Source organism: Polypterus senegalus, chromosome 15 (genome assembly GCF_016835505.1).
Source record: "Polypterus senegalus isolate Bchr_013 chromosome 15, ASM1683550v1, whole genome shotgun sequence".
Lineage (NCBI taxonomy): Eukaryota > Metazoa > Chordata > Cladistia > Polypteriformes > Polypteridae > Polypterus > Polypterus senegalus.
The window spans coordinates 13,475,401-13,492,352 of record NC_053168.1 but is presented as its reverse complement, the minus strand read 5'-3'; the positions used below and the strand labels follow the sequence as shown (position 1 = coordinate 13,492,352).

At 42.1% G+C, this 16,952-nt stretch overlaps 1 long non-coding RNA gene across 2 annotated transcripts; it reads left to right on the top strand.

Moving 5' to 3' along the window:
* The first annotated feature begins 2,651 nt into the window (after positions 1-2,651).
* Positions 2,652-11,461, top strand: LOC120516137. 2 transcript variants are annotated; one of them, XR_005630789.1, is made up of 3 exons: positions 2,652-2,785; positions 7,926-8,083; positions 11,422-11,461. It is a non-coding gene; the product is annotated as an uncharacterized LOC120516137 (long non-coding RNA). The 2 variants fall into 2 exon arrangements; XR_005630790.1 differs by lacking the exon at positions 11,422-11,461 and adding an exon at positions 8,218-8,303.
* The last annotated feature ends 5,491 nt before the right edge of the window (positions 11,462-16,952 follow it).

Genomic DNA, 16,952 nt, shown 5'->3' with positions numbered 1-16,952 from the left:
CTTAAAAGTGGGAAGAGATGAAGAAGAAGATCTTCCTCAGTCCACAGTTAGATAAGTGTGTAGATGTGTGATGAGGAGAGACAATGAATATGTGGCCAAAAGAGTGATGGGAATGAAAGTGAAGGGGAAGAGAATGTGAAGGAAGTCAAAGTAGAGGTGGATGGATGAAGCAAACAAAGATCTAAAAGAAATGAGCTTGACTGGTGAGGAGGTGCAGTACTGAGCTGTTTCAAGAAGGTTGATCAAGCACATTGACCCTTCATGGAGGTTTGAAAAGAAGAAGATCTTCATCAATCCACAGTTAGATAAGTGTGCAGACGTGTAATAAGGAGAAACAATGAAGATGTGGGCAAAAGAGTGATGGGAATGAAATTACAGCGGAAGTTAAATGAGGGAGGCTAAGGTGGAGGTGGGTAGATAAAGTCAAAGAAGAACTGAAGGAAATGAGCTTGTCTGGCAAGGAGGTGCAGGACCGAGCTGATTGGAGAAGGTTGATCAAGCACATTGACCCCTCATAGCGGTGATAGAAGAAGAAGAAGAAGCGGTGACCAGGACATGAGAATGAAAATAAAACTTACAAAATGGGAGACTAATGACCTGGTACCAAATCCTGATCACCAGACTCAGACTTGCAACCCGCTATATCCTAACACAGGGTCACAAAGTTAGCTGGAGCCAGTCCCAACCAGAACAGGGCACAAGGCAGGAACAAACCTTGGGCACGGTGCCAGCCCACTGCAGGGCACACACACACATATTAGGGACAATTTTAGGATCACCGAAGCACCTACTGTAAATACCCGTATATAGGACGCATTTTTTTTCTTAAGAAGTAGCCCTCAAAACCCAGGTGCGTCTTATACATGGAAACAGTGGAACCTCGGTTCACGAACATCTCGGTACACGTACAAATCGGTTTATGACCAAAAAGTTCACCAAACTTTTGCCTCAGTTCACGACCACACACTCGGTATACGAACAAGCCAGTTTCCCTTTCGGTTTGTACATGTTCAGTCTCTCCCTGTGCATTTCCTGTGCGGCAAGCAAGAGAGAGAGAGCGCGACACACAAACACACACAGGCGCGCGAGAGAGACAGCAACAACAACATTTATTTCTATAGCACACTTTCATACAAAAAGTAGCTCAAAGTGCTTTACATAATGAAGAAAAGAAAAATAAAAGACAAAATAAGAAATTAAAATAAGACAACATTAGTTAACATAGAAAAGGAGTAAGGTCCGATGGCCAGGGTTGACAGAAAAAACAGAAAAAAACGGCTGGAGAAAAAAATTAAATCTGCAGGGGTTCCAGGCCATGAGACCGCTCAGTCCCCACTAGGCATTCTACCTAACATAAATGAAACAGTCCTCTTTGTAGTTAGGGAGTCACTTAATGTTGATGGTCAAACATAAGTCTGGCTTTTAATCCATCCATCATTGCTGGAACATCACGGGGCTTTGAGTAGATTTTCACTTAAGAAACATAGAAAAAGTTAGACCTCTTATATCATTGAAAAATGCTGAGAAATTAATTCACGCTTTTGTTTTCAGTCGACTAGATTACTGTAACGCACTCCTCTCAGGACTACCCAAAAAAGAAATAAATCGTTTGCAACGAGTGCAGAATGCAGCAGCTAGAATCCTAACTGGGAAAAGAAAATCCGAACACATTTCTCCAGTTTTGATGTCACTGCACTGGTTGCCTGTGTCATTCAGGATTGACTTTAAAATTCGGCTTATGGTTTATAAAGCCTTAAATAATCTCGCTCCATCTTTTATATCGGAATGCCTGACACGTTATATTCCAAATCGTAACCTCAGATCTTCAAATGAGTGTCTCCTTAGAATTCCAAGAACAAAACTTAAAAGAAGTGGTGAGGCGGGCGGCCTTCTGCTGTTATGCACCTAAAATCTGGAATAGCCTGCCAATAGGAATTCACCAGGCTGATACAGTAGAGCACTTTAAAACACTGCTGAAAACACATTACTTTAACATGGCCTTTTTATAACTTCAATTTAACTTAATCCTGATACTCTGTATGTTCAATTCATCATAATAACTATTCATGGTGGCTCTATAATCCATACTGACCCCAACTCTCTCTTCTGTTTCTTTTTCCGGTTTCTTTGTGGTGGCGGCCTGCGCCACCTCCACCTACTCAAAGCATCATGAGGCACCAACATTGATGGACTGAAAGCCAGAAGTCTACGTGACCATCATCATCAGGTCCTTCCATGAAAACCCTAAATACAAAGAGGACTGTTTGACTTATGTTAGGTAGATTGCCCAGAGGGGACTGGGCGGTCTCGTGGTCTGGAACCCCTACAGATTTTATTTTTTTCTCCAGCCTTTGGAGTTTTTTGTTTTTCTGTCCACCCTGGCCATCGGACCTTACTTATTCTATGTTAAATAATGTTGACTTATGTTTATTTTTTATTGTGTCTTCTATTTTTCTATTCATTTTGTAAAGCACTTTGAGCTACATTTTTTGTATGAATATGTGCTATATAAATAAATGTTGATTGATTGATTGATTGATTGATTGATTGATGGTGGTGGCACGACACCGGAAAAGGAAACAGAAGAGAGAGTAGGAGTTAGTACAGACACACACGCGCGCACACACACGTGGGAGAGAGAGGCACACAAACAGAGGCGTGCGAGAGAGCGGCACACGCACACACGAAAGAGGCACACACAGGCGCTCCAGGCTCGCAAAAGGGAGACACACGCATACACGAAAGAGAGCGCGAGCGAGAGAGGGAGGAGGGCTGGACGCATAAGGTAGAAAAGGCTTGTTTTTCTTTTCAGTTCTGTTTACAGCGATCGGTTCATAGCGTGCATTGTGGCAATGTTACTTTTCTTAACAGTCGGTTAGCAGTGCTGCAATTGTAGCTCCCGGGGTATGCCTCAGTTCGTGCACGATTAGCTGTCACCCCCGCACTGGCATTTCACACAATTTCAAATTAAAGTATTTTTCAGGTGTAGCGTCGCTAATACTGTATCGTTTTTGGAGAATGACATGGTATTTGAAAGCTCATTTTATAATACATCCACCTGTATGCCTTATTGTAATGTTTGGAAATTGTTTTATTTTGAATTTTCACATCACCGATATATCGTTTTCGCCGTCTAGTATGTTTCTCGCTCTTTGGTGCTGTTCAGAGAGACTCCAGCTTAACACAAACGCATGGATACAATCACTGGCGCTGGTGGCAGCAGCTTTTAATTAGTAACTCAAAGTCGGGATGCATCCTATAAACAGGTACACGGGTTTTTCCATGGTTTTTAGGGTCAAAAATCCACTGCGTCCTATACATGGTATCGTCCTATATGCAGGTATTTATGGTAACCTGCATGTCTTTGGACTGTGGGAGGAAATCCACGCAGACACGGGGAGAACATGCAAAGTCCACGCAGGGAGGACCCAGGAAGCGAACCCAGGACTCCTTACTGCGAGACAGCAGTGCTACCACCCCGACACTGTGCCGCCTTTATTATACAATATTTACATATTCTATTTATTGTTTTCATATTTTAATTTATTATTTAGGGCATTTAATTGTATTATTTTTACCTGTCATACTGGGGTGTTTATGTTTGCAATGTGTACATTTTACGACAGTGTGTTCTTGTTTGCCGTAAAGCGTTTGGGGTTAGAGGGTGAGTTTTTGGCAGGATTAATGGTTCAGAAATAAACACCTTTCTGAGATAAACTGCACCTGTACGCTCTCGTATTGTATGCAACAGTGTTGTACCATGTTAGCCATTATGAATGTAGTGAGAAGTCAAGCACAAGGACACCTTTTATTGGCTAACTACAAAGATAACAATATGCAAGCTTTCAAGGCAACTCAGGCCCCTTCTTCATTATTTTTACCTTAAATTATGTGTATTTGCTATTTCAGTTTATACAAATGGGTATTGTTTAGGGTCTGGGAACGGATTAATTCACTTTCTGTTATTTCCAATGGGGAAAATTGAATTGGACTTTGAACAATTCAGAGTCCAAACGGCTTCCTGAAACAAATTAAGCTCAAAATTCAAGGCACCACTGTAATACTAATAAAGTAGAAATTGTGGAAGTAAGCCTCAAGGAAGACAGGAATAATTCAATCAATCAGTCTTCATTCAGTCGCAGATGAATACATGGATTCCACGTTCAAGGCAGAAGAGCAAAGTTCCTCTGTTTCAATCGGCTTTTAATATTAATTTTCCTCTCTCCCCCATACTTATGAAACAGCATCTAAGCATTTCATGTTACGTTACACAAATCGGCCAACCGTTTCTTTTTTGTGTACGTCGGCGGTTCTCAACCTGTGGGGTGTGCCCCCCTAGGGTAACAAAAAAAGGGGCGCAAAGATTTGAAAATATGAAAAATACATCTATTGAAAACAAAACAAATTATCTTAAACTACATTCTGATACTGGAAAAATAAATATAGAGTTAGATAAATGTCGCTAAAATTTAAGAAGGTATAATAAAAAATATAGGAATTTGTTTTATTAGGGTTTCAAAAAAACGTTTTTTTAATGATTAAAACTGTTACGAAAACTCGCAAACACTTAAAGGTTGAGAAATGCTGGTGTACGTGTCAAGAGGGGCCCCAAAGAAGGAAAGGTCGTCTCTCCTGTGTCTAACAGATGCGTTCCCAAAGAATGAAGTTGTCCTCAGTCAGCTTACTGCAATAAGACGCCTGTATGAATAACCTGCCATTATAATAAAACACTTTTAACCCTTAGTAGCTTGCAAGCAGTTAAAATTTCTTTCACAAAAGCCTCCAATAATCTCACTCCATCTTATATTTTGGAGTGCCTGTACATCTACACTTCAAGTCGTAACATTTGATCTTCTAATGGTGGTCTGCTTAAAATTCCAAGAGCCAAACTTACATGAAATGGTCTTTTTCTGTTATGTACCAAAATCTGAAATACTTTACCAATAGAGTTATGCCAGGCTAATACATTAAAAAAAAAATGGCTAAAACCCACTTCTTTAATTTGGCCTTTTTATAGTTGTCTCTCTATTATAAAAAAAAAACATTTTGGAAGGTTGGAAGGACTAACACCCACAGAGCCTGTGATGTGAGTGATCAGCGGTATATACTCTGGTGGGCTGTCCCTGTTACTACTTGATCTACACTACATAATGAGGAGCATAAGATGCTTAATCCAGTGGTGAAGATGACATGTATGAAGAGCTTTCATAATATTATCACTATGGTCTGCTAATGTTCCCCTCAAATGAAAATACTCAGTATTTGTATTCTTTTTAGATGCAAATCTGGCTTCAGTATCAATCGGGTAGTGACATCACACATATGTGTATTTGCTGTAAATTATTCATGCATGCATGAAGCAGGCCAGGCAATGCCATTAATTGTGAGGTGGAGTACACTTACGGTATGCCTGCATGATATAAATCGGGTAGGTAGTGCAGATCGGGTAGTGACATCCCCATCTGGCATGGATGCTACAGCTCTGTGATGTCATGTGGGCCTCACAAAGCATCATGGGGTGTCGGGACAAGCAATATATATGACCAAGCAAATTCCTACCGACAAGGCAAATTTGTTGGAACCATTGACACCTCACTTTATGATGTCCATTTTCTCAGAACTTGTGTAAAAACGGGTCAATTGTGTAGTGGCACACCTGTCAACTGGCGTTGTTATTTGCATTTGTCACAAATTAAAATGGCTTCATTTTATAGCATAGAACAGTTTCTACTCTCTAGCTTACATTACATTTTTAAGTATTTTCCTTCACAAAGTTGTCTTTGAAAAATAAGCAGGTCTACATCTTACATATATTTTTGTACGACTACCCACACCTCCCACATTCCGTTCCCACAATTTATTTTATTTTTGCTAACTTACAGCTGCAGTAATAAAGCGATTAACAAAGTTATTACAAATTCCATTTAGAGAGCTGGTTTGTTTGTCACCAGTGTGTGATCTGATAGTGACGCGGTCCTGGACACCACGGCCCAGCCAGCCCCTAAGATGTAGTTACAAATAAATTTACTAACCGTTACGCTAGACAGGAGGAGCCCACCTCAGGACGCTGCATAGGGGCCTGCGCCACTGTGTATGTCACTCCTCTCTTCAGATCACTGAAGCATTGATCGCCGTTGGGTTGTATTGTATCACAGCCTTTTCATCTCTTTTTATCTCCAGTCGTGACCAAAAGTTTTGAGAATGACACAAATATTAATTTTCACAAAGTTTGCTGCCTCAGTTTTATTGATGGCAATTTGCATCTACTCCAGAATGTTCTGAAGAGGGAGCAGATGAACTGCAAAGTCCCTCTTTGCCATGAAAATGAACTTCATCCCAAATAACCACTGCATGTCAGCCCAGCCACAAAAGGACCTGCTGACGTCACTTCAGTGATCTACGGGTGAGAGTGTTGATGAGGACAAGGCTGGAGGTCACTCTATCACACTGATTGAATTAAAATAGAGAGGTTGCGAGAAAGGCTTCAGGGCGCCCAAGAAAGTCCAGCAAGCGCCAGGACCGTCTCTTAAAGTTGATTCAGCTGCGGAATCGGAGCTTGCTCAGGAATGGCAGCAGGCAGGTGAGGTGAAGACGTTTGGAGGATGGCCTGGTGGGTGTCAAGAAGGGCAGCAAAGAAGCCAAGAAAAACATCAGGGACAGACTGAGATTCTGGGATTGATCTAGTTACAAATAAATTTACTAACCATTATGCTAGACAGGAGGAGCCCACCTCAGGACGCTGCATAGGGGCCTACGCCACTGTGTATGTCACTCTTTTCTTCAGATCACTGTAGCGAGACACGTAATAAGTTCAAATCCTTGATGCTTGCCTACAGAGTAGTCAGTGGGTCTACAGAGTGGTCCAGATCTAATTATGCAGATCCAGATCATCTGAATGACTTTGATTTATGCGGGGATGATTCCAGTTTGGCACAAAGACGATTCTTCATGTCGTCAGTTCGCACATTTCTCGATGGTCCGGGATTTTTCGGATGACCTTCTATGTAATAAACTTAATAAGTTATAGCGTAATGAAATTTGCATAATTAGATCTAGACCGCTCTATATGTATACGGTAACACAAGGTTATTTGCTCCTCGTCTCCCACTCAGGTCTGCTGCTGAGCAGTTTCTGTCGATGCCACCTCTCTCAAATCTCAATCCATACTCTTTTCACTTGTAGCTCCCAGCTGGCGGAATGAGCTGCCCACCTCCATTCGAAATTGAGAACCCCCTCGATGTGTTTAGGAAGCTTTTGAAGACTCTTGTTGGGTGAATCTCTGTCTGTTTTCGGAACCCAGGAGTTGTCATTTGCTTCTGTTTTGTTCTGGTGATCAATTTTGTCACCTTGTCCTGTCACATTTGATCCCCCTAAACTGATGTTTACTCGATTATGTTGACCCCTGTCATAAGTCGCCGTGGATAATAGCAGCTGCTAAGTTAACAAATGTAAATAAAGGCATTAGCAATACATTTAATGTTCATATTTTTTCTCTTCGGCACAAGGATGTCGGTTGAAGCCCACGCAGAGACAGAAATGCAGTGGGGCAGTCGGAACCTGTCATTGTTAAATCATTTTAATTCCCAACGTACACCTGCAACTAAAAATAATAACAATAAAAATTTAAAGAATGAATAAATGACTGGCGCTGCTATCAAAGAAGTGGCATCATCTTAACATGGCACACTGAGCCAAGTAATGCATACGGGCTATGAAGCAGATGGCAGATGAGCTCCAAAGTGTGGCATCATCTTTAATTTATCACACTCCTGGTTCAAAAGCTAAAACTGCAGTTAATTAAAAAAAAGGGCAACACCATCAATAAAATCAAGTAGCTCTCTAAGGGCTCTTCCTTTTATCCCCCTGTCAGGACTGAGGGGGTCTCGCATGTTCTCCCAGTTGTTCATCCGTTTCTTTTTTAATAGGAACGAGTAAGCTGGATGCCAGGTGTCACCTTAAACCAGAAGGCGTTTGCACAGTTGGATGCTGATTACGAGTGCAGTAAATCTGTCACAAATACGAGGGGAGCAGAGGGTGGTCACAGTTGTTAGAGCTGCGGCCCCACAGACCCAGCATGCTGGCGGTGAGTATATCTTAGCGAAAAAAATGCATGCATTTTGCATATTTTGAGGATAAAACTAGAAAAAGCTGACATATGGATTATGCAACTCAAGTTAACGTCCAATTTCCGTTTCTTTTTCCATGGATGTTTTTCAGATTGTTTGCCATTGAATAGCATTGATCGCCATTGGGTTGTATTGTATCACAACTTTTTCATCTCTTTTTATCTATAGTCGTGACCAAAAGTTTTGAGAATGACACAAATATTAATTTTCACAAAGTTTGCTGCCTCAGTTGTTATTGATGGTAATTTGCTTCGACTCCAGAATGTTCTGAAGAGTCCCTCTTTGCCATGAAAATGAACTTCATCCCAAATAACCACTGCATGTCAGCCCTGCCACAAAAGGACCTGCTGACGTCACTTCAGTGATCTACGGGTGAGAGTGTTGACGAGGACAAGGCTGGAGGTCACTCTGTCAGGCTGATTGAATTAAAATAGAGAGGTTCAGTTGTTGCGAGGAAGACTTCAGGGCGCCCAAGAAAGTCCAGCAAGCGCCAGAACCGTCTCTTAAAGTTGATTCAGCAGCGGGATCGGAGCACCGCCAGTGCAGAGCTTGCTCAAGAATGTCAGCAGGCAGGTGTGAATGAGGTGAAGACTTCTGGAAGATGGCCTAGTGGGTGTCAAGAAGGGCAGCAAAGAAGCCAAGAACAACATTAGGGAACGACTGAGATTCTGGGATTGGAGTGCTGAGGACTGCTGGAGTCAAGTCATTGAGTCACTGAGAAGAAAAGGTGAGCGGCGCTACCATTAGTCCTGTGTCACGCCAGCAGTGAAGCATCCTGAGACCATTCATGTCTTGTGTGGTTGTTTCTCAGCTAAGGCAGTGGGTTCACTCACAATTTGGCCTAAGAACACAGCCATGATTAAAGAATAGGACCAAAACATCCTCCGTGAGCAACTTCTAACAACCATCCAAGAACAGTTTGGTGACCAACAATGCCTTTTCCAGCATGATGGAGCACTGGGCCATAAGGCAAAAGTGAGAACTAAGTGGCTCAGGGGGAAGAAAACATCGACATTTGGGGTACATGGCAAAGAAACTCCCCATTGAGAACTTGTGGTCAATCCTCAAGAGGCAGGTGGACAAACAAAAACCCACCAATTCTGACAAAGTCCAAGAATTGCTTCTGTAAGAATGGGCAGCTGCCAAAAGTCAGGATTTGGCCCAGAAGTTGATTGACAGCCTGCCAGGGCAAATCGCAGAGGTCTTGAAAAAGGAAGAAGGGCCAACACTGCAAATATTGACTCTGCACATAAACTGAATGTCATTGTCAATAAGAGCCTTTGAAACTTAAGAAATGCTTGTAATTCTACTTCAGTATACCACAGAAACATCTCACAGAAAGATCGAAAAACACTGAAGCCGCAAACTTTGTGAAAACCAACACTTGTGTCATTCTCAAAACGTTTGGCCACAACTGTACATGAAAATATACATCCATCAATCCATCCATCCATTATCCAACCCGCTATATCCTAATTACAGGGTCACGGGGGTCTGCTGGAGCCAATCCCAGCCAATACAGGGCGCAAGGCAGGAAACAAACCCCGGGCAGGATGCCAGCCCACCGCAGGGCACGCACACCAAGCACACACTAGGGACAATTTAGGATCACCAATACACCTAACCTGCATGTCTTAGGACTGTGGGAAGGAAACCCATGCAGACATGGCGAGAACATTCAAACGCTACGCAAGGAGGACCTGGGAAGTGAACCCGGGTCTCCTATCTGTGTGGAAGCAGAGCTGCCCACTGCGCCACCGTGCTGCCCTTACATGAAAATATGAGATGAAAATAATTTTTTTCAGCAATCAAATTACAGGGTGTAAGGAACATTTAAAAGTATATCATTTTTAGGTGGGATATTTCTTTAAGGGTTTATTTAACTATGCGCAGTAGAAGCCATACATCAACACTGGCTTCTCTGTGCTTAAACTTATCTAATCCAGCATTGGGATTTCGTGGCTTGAGCTAATCTAAGCAGCATCAGACGGACACACATAGCAGGAACCTACCAGTAGCGGACACCAGGGGGCGCTCCAGTCACCCAAACCCAACATAACAGACACAGGGCACAAGTTGAAAGCACAAAGAGCCTTTTATTACATGGGAAACTCTTTGAACCAGTGCTTCCCAGCACCACAGCCACAAGGGCAAGAAGGGTTACTTTGTGAGCATGCCCATGTCGATCAAACAGAGGAAGCTCTGCAGTTTACTTGAGACGTTGCACTGTAGGAAGATAAGTAAATAAATCAAGATGAATAACATTCCATCTGACTTTTATATAATTATAAAAGTTTTTTTTTTATATAAAAACCATCACAACACATAATCATAAAACATTGGCGAGCTCTGTAAGCCGTGCTGGTTCGTTGAAGGACACGTGTTGGGCAGAACGACTGGCAGGATGACGCCCAACCCGTTGCTGCATCCAAACGGTGCCATCTTTTGTCTTTACGCCTGGTGCAGCTGCGTTATTCTTATACGTGAGTGGACATTTGTTGTGGTGAGAGCTTCTGTTCTCTTTCTCCGATGTAGAACCCTCATCCTCATCTGAGATCACCTCTGTTACAGCTCGTCTTTATTTGAAAACTAACAATGTGAGCGTGAACGCGACTGAGAGAATAAAACCGAATAAAAAAAAAAAAACGCTAACCTTTACAAGTACCATACATTTACACCGGCTGTTACTGACTCAAATCAAATGTATGTTTTTATTGTATAATAGTAACAATAAGAGCAGCTCACTACTCAAAATGTTAATTCTGGAGGGCACCCAGATTCTGATCGTGGGACCTTTTGATTATGAGACAGCGGTTCTTATCGCTGCACCACCCAAGCGGTCGTGTCAGCATAGTACCCTAACCTGATTTCTTTTTCTTCGGTTATATTCTTGAATAAAAGCACACTTGTTTTGTTATATTAATTAATGTTGATTTATTTTGTTTTATAATTGTGTCTTTCATTTTTCTATTCTTTAATATGTAAAGCACTTTGAGCTACTGTTTATATGAAAATGTGCTATATAAATAAATGTTGTTGTTGTTGTTATATGTGTATCTTTTGTGAAAATGCTTATTTGGACCTCAGTCTTCCCACATTATACACTCCATGTCAACATTTTGTTGTTAGTACTATAACATGAAAAAAGTTTGTATTTTAGGTGTTTGTTCAACATTTCTTGCGTTTCTCGCGTTTCCTGTCATCCTACACTTACATAGATCGTTGTAGACATGGAACACACATGACATGAATACGTTCCAAATAACAATGTAATATTTACCATGTACAACTCCAGGCACGTCCTAGTGAGCTGAATGACTTCCGGCCTGTTGCTCTGACGTCACATCTGATGAAGACCATGGAGCGGCTGCTGTTTCACCACCTGAGGCCACAGGTCCGCCACGCCCTCGACCCTCTGCAGTTCACATACCAGGAGAAGGTGGGAGCGGAGGATGCCATCATCTATATGCTACACCGATCCCTCTCCCACTTGGACAGAGGCAGTGGTGCAGTAAGAATTATGTTTCTGGACTTCTCTAGCGCCTTCAACACCATCCAACCTCTGCTCCTTAGAGACAAGCTGACTGAGATGGGAGTAGACTCACACCTGGTAGCTTACAGACAGACCTCAATATGTGCGTCTTGGGAACTGCAGGTCTGACATTGTGTGCAGCAATACAGGGGCGCCGCAGGGGACTGTACTTTCTCTGGTCCTGTTCAATCTATATACATCAGACTTCCAATATAACTCGGAGTCCTGCAACGTGCAAAAGTTCGCTGATGACACTGCTATTGTGGGCTGCATCAGGAGTGGGCAGGAGGAGGAGTACAGAAAGTTAATCAAAGACTTTGTTAAATGGTGCGACTCAAACCACTGGTGGTGGATTTTAGGAGGCCTAGGCCCCTCATGGACCCTGTGATCATCAGAGGTGACTGTGTGCAGAGGGTGCAGACCTTTAAATATCTGAGAGTACAGCTGGATGACAAATTGGACTGGACTGCCAATACTGATACTCTATGTAAGAAAGGTCAGAGCAGACTATACTTTCTGAGAAGGTTGGCATCCTTCACCATCTGCAGTAAGATGCTGCAGATGTTCTACCAGACGGTTGTGGCGAGTGCCCTTTTCTACGTAGTGGTGTGCTGAGGTGGCAGCATAAAGATGAAAGACGCCTCACACCTGGACAAACTTGTTAAGAAGGCAGGCTCTATTGTAGGAGTAAAGTTGGACAGTTTAACATCTGTGGCAGAGCGACGGGCATTAAGCAAACTCCTGTCAATCATGAAGAATCCACTGCATCCACTGAACAGGATCATCTCCAGGCAGAGGAGTAGCTTCAGTGACAGACTTTTGTCACCGTCCTGTTCCACTGACAGACTGAGAAGATCGTTCCTCCCCCACACTATGCGACTTTTCAATTCCACCCGGGGGAGTAAATGCGAACATTAATTTAATTTTTTTTTTTCATTTTTAATTACTATTTAATTTAATATTGTTTCTTTGTATCAGTATACTGCTGCTGGATTATGTGAATTTCCCCTTGGGATTAATAAAGTATCTATCTATCTATCTATCTATCTATCTATCTATCTATCTATCTATCTATTATATAGTGCCTTATCTATCTATCTATCTATCTATCTATCTATCTATCTATCTATCTATCTATCTATCTATCTATCTATCTATCTTTCTATCTATCACCTCACATGTAGATAAAGATGACTTGAGCTGGGAGAACTTTTTGCCCGATTTGAGCGCCGGCTGTGGTGGGGAGGGGATAGCAGGCTGCTTGCTGCTTGTACTGATCAACACATTTACAAAACAAAAGACGCTGATGGAGAGGTGCGAAGGAATTTAAGGTAGGCCAGGATTACAAGTTTTTTTTGTAGGCTTCAGGAATTCTAGTGTTAAATTGGGACTTTGGGTGGGCCACTCAAGAACACTCAGAGACTTGTCCTGAAGCCACACCAGTACTTGTCTTGGCTGTACACTCCAAGTCATTGTCGTGCTGAAAGGTGAACCGTCATCCCAGTTTGAGATGGTGTGCACATCAGAGCAGGTTTTCTTCGTGTCACCCAGGGCTGCTTCTGGGCAGCAGATTGTGGTGTGCAGAGAGTTCAGACAGACCAGACGCTGCTGAGGCGCACAATAAAAAAGCATTTCTTTGTGCTTTTTCTACACAACATAAAGATTGGAATCTCTACATGGGACTGCAGTAATGCACCCTGACCATTAGAGGGCACCCTAGGTGTTTTCCTAGACGGCTTATGCACCAGAAATGGCCCTTGTGGGTGGCACAATATAAAATGACAGTTTTTTGCTAATTCTTGAAAAGTGATCATCTCCAAGTAGCAAGCCAATGGTTGTTCACATTTCTTATAAATGAACACCTTTTATTGGCTAACTAAAATATGCAAGCTTTCGAGGCAACTCAGGACATCTTGCCTGAAAAAAGGGCCTGAGTTGCCTCAAAAGATTGCATATTGTAATCTTTTTAGTTAGCCAATAAAAGGGGTCATTTTGCTTGACTTCTCATTGCATTCATAATGGCTAACATGGTGCAACACACTAGTACTACATTAAAAATTAACAGTAATTTAGTTGTAACTTAACAAGATCAATTTGAGAAACCCACCCATGCACTCCTGTTGATGTCACAGCCCACACTCTTCATTTTATCATCATTTTTCACTTTTCCAATCACCAAACATCAGTATTACCCCGCATCATGTCATCACGGCCGAATGCTCCTTCCCCTCAACACACGTGCGACCTGCCATGCAGGACCTGTGTCTGTTGCCATAGTGAATGGTGACCTTGGGAGTCACAGATCAATAAAACCTGAGGACCCCAGGGGAACCTTTAGCCTTTCTGAAAACAATTTGGCCTATTAGAGGTCCAATTCCACAGGGGCCGTGACCTATCACGTCAGCGGCCATCAGAGCCCCATCAGCCAGCTGTCGCCCTCCCAGAAGGCATTAAAATGTTAAGGCTTTGAATAACATACCTAAATTTGGAAGTAATAGGAAACTAAAAAAATCTCCACGATGGATTAATAAAGATTTAAAAAAGAAGTTGCAAAGGAAAAAACTGCTGTATAAGGCATATAAGACTAATGACTGCAAAGAGAACCGTAGCGTATGAGAAAATGAGGGCAACCATTAAGAAGGATATCAGAGAGGCTAAAAGACAGTTGGAGAGGAATATAGCAGATAAGGCGAAAGAAGACCCCAAGAGATTCTTTCAGTATTTTAGTAGTAAAAGAACAGTTAAGGAGGAGGTCAAGTTCATCAGGAATAGTAAAGGGGAATTAAAAGATACAGACAATGAAATAGCAGATGCCCTAAACTTACATTTTTCTGAGGTGTTTACAAGTGAGCAAGTGGATAACCTGCCAGAGGTAAACGCAACTACTAAGGAGGTACTGAGGGATTTGGAAATTGTAGAGGGAGAAGTGCTGCTCAGATTAAATAAGATGAAATCAAACAAATCACCAGGCCCAGATAATATTTATCCTCGTGTTCTTAAGGAGGCTAGTGAGTACATATATAAACCCTTGACACACATTTTTAGGAAGTCACTGTGCACTGGAGAGATTCCAAAGGACTGGAAAATGGCAAATATCATCCCATTATATAAAAAGGGTGACAGGGCAGATCCAAGCAACTATAGGCCAGTAAGCTTAACAAGCATCACAGGAAAATTAATGGAAGGAATTATTAAGGATAAGATTGAGCAACACATGACAAGGACAGGAGTTATTCTGAACAGTCAGCATGGGTTCAGAAGGGGAGGTCGTGTTTTACTAACATGTTGGAATTCTATGAGGAGGCAACAAAAGGATACGATCAAAGTGGAGCTTATGATATTATTTATCTGGACTTTCAGAAAGCATTTGATAAGGTGCCACATGAGAGGTTGGGCATCAAGTTAAAAGAAGTGGGAGTTCAGGGTGATGTTTTTAGATGGGTGCAGAATTGGCTCAGACACAGGAAGCAGAGGGTGATGGTGCGAGGAACCTCATCAGAACTGGCCGATGTTAAGAGTGGTGTTCCACAGGGGTCAGTGCTAGGGCGCTGCTATTTTTAATATATATAAATGATTTAGATAGGAATATAAGTAACAAGCTGGTTAAGTTTGCAGATGATACCAAGATAGGTGGATTAGCAGATAATTTGGAATCCGTTATATCATTACAGAAGGACTTGGATAGCATACAGGCTTGGGCAGATTTGTGGCAGATGAAATTTAATGTCAGTAAATGTAAAGTATTACACATAGGAAGTAAAAATATTAGGTTTGAATACACAATGGGCGGTCGGAAAATCGAGAGTACACCTTATGAGAAGGATTTAGGAGTCATAGTGGACTCCAAGCTATCAACTTCCCAACAGTGTTCAGAAGCCATTAAGAAGGCTAACAGAATGTTAGGTTATATAGCACCTTGATCTGTGGAGTACAAGTCCAAGGAGGTTATGCTCAACCTTTATAATGCACTGGTGAGGCCTCATCTTGAGTACTGTGTGCAGTTTTGGTCTCCAGGCTACAAAAGGACATAGCAGCACTAGAAAAGGTCCAGAGAAGAGCGACTAGGCTGATTCCAGGTCTACAGGGGTTGAATTATGAGGAAAGATTAAAAGAGCTGGGCCTTTACAGTTTAAGCAAAAGAAGATTAAGAGGTGACATGATTGAAGTGTTTAAAATTATGAAGGGAATTAGTCCAGTGGATCGAGACTTGTATTTTAAAATGAGCTCATCAAGAACACGGGGACACAGTTGGAAACTTGTTAAGGGTAAATTTCGCACAAACATTAGGAAGTTTTTCTTTACACAAAGAACGATAGACACTTGGAATAAGTTACCAAGTAGTGTGGTAGACAGTAAGACGTTAGGGACTTTCAAAACTCGACTTGATGTTTTCTTGGAGGAAGCAAGTGGATAGGACTGGCGAGCTTTGTTGGGCTGAATGGCCTGTTCTCGTCTAGATTGTTCTAATTCTAATTCTAATTCTAATTCTAACTGATATACAAAGAATCATAAAATAGTCAGCCCTTTAAAAACACACTTTGGAGATGATGGCTGCTTTAATATTTAATCAGTCTCATAATTATCATGGTGTTTAAGGAAATGATCTTCTTTAGGGAGTGAAAAGTAAAATTATTTTAATCCAATCAGAATTTTAGTACTTGTATCATTGTTAACAAATAAGAAATGCTTGGCAATGCTGCCCGTGGTGGCATGGTGGCTCAGTGCCTTTCACTGCCAGCACAGAGTTTTCTGAGTTTAATCACCACGCATGGCCACCACCTGAGTGAGTGTGTTGATCTCTTTGGGTCTATGTGGTGTAGATAGATGTCCCTGAGGATGGATTGACATTCCGTCTGGGAAGCCATAATGGAAGGATGGAATAAATGGAGGGCAATACCCAGCCAGGACGCCTTATGATTCCGGTCCTAACTGGGATGCCTGAAGGCTACTGGAACTGTCATTATGATGGACGAAAGGGAGCAGTTCATCCCCCACTATACTAGGTGGCAGTGTCCCTCATATAGAGTCCCAGTTTGGACACCTGCAGGGCAGAATGGGAGCTGGAGTCTAGAGGTGCGGTCCTGTAGGGATCCCTGGTGGACGAGAGAAGGCATTGTTGGTAAGAGGACCTACTTGACTTCCTTATAACCCATAAGTACTTCCAACAGGCCACACCACGTCACCAGAAGTCCTTCCGGGTCCACCTGAAAAGGCCTCCAGGACTCTGAAAACATCAGAATCCTATTATGTGTTCTCATCTGCTCTTGCATTTTGCTCTGTACTTGTAATATTAC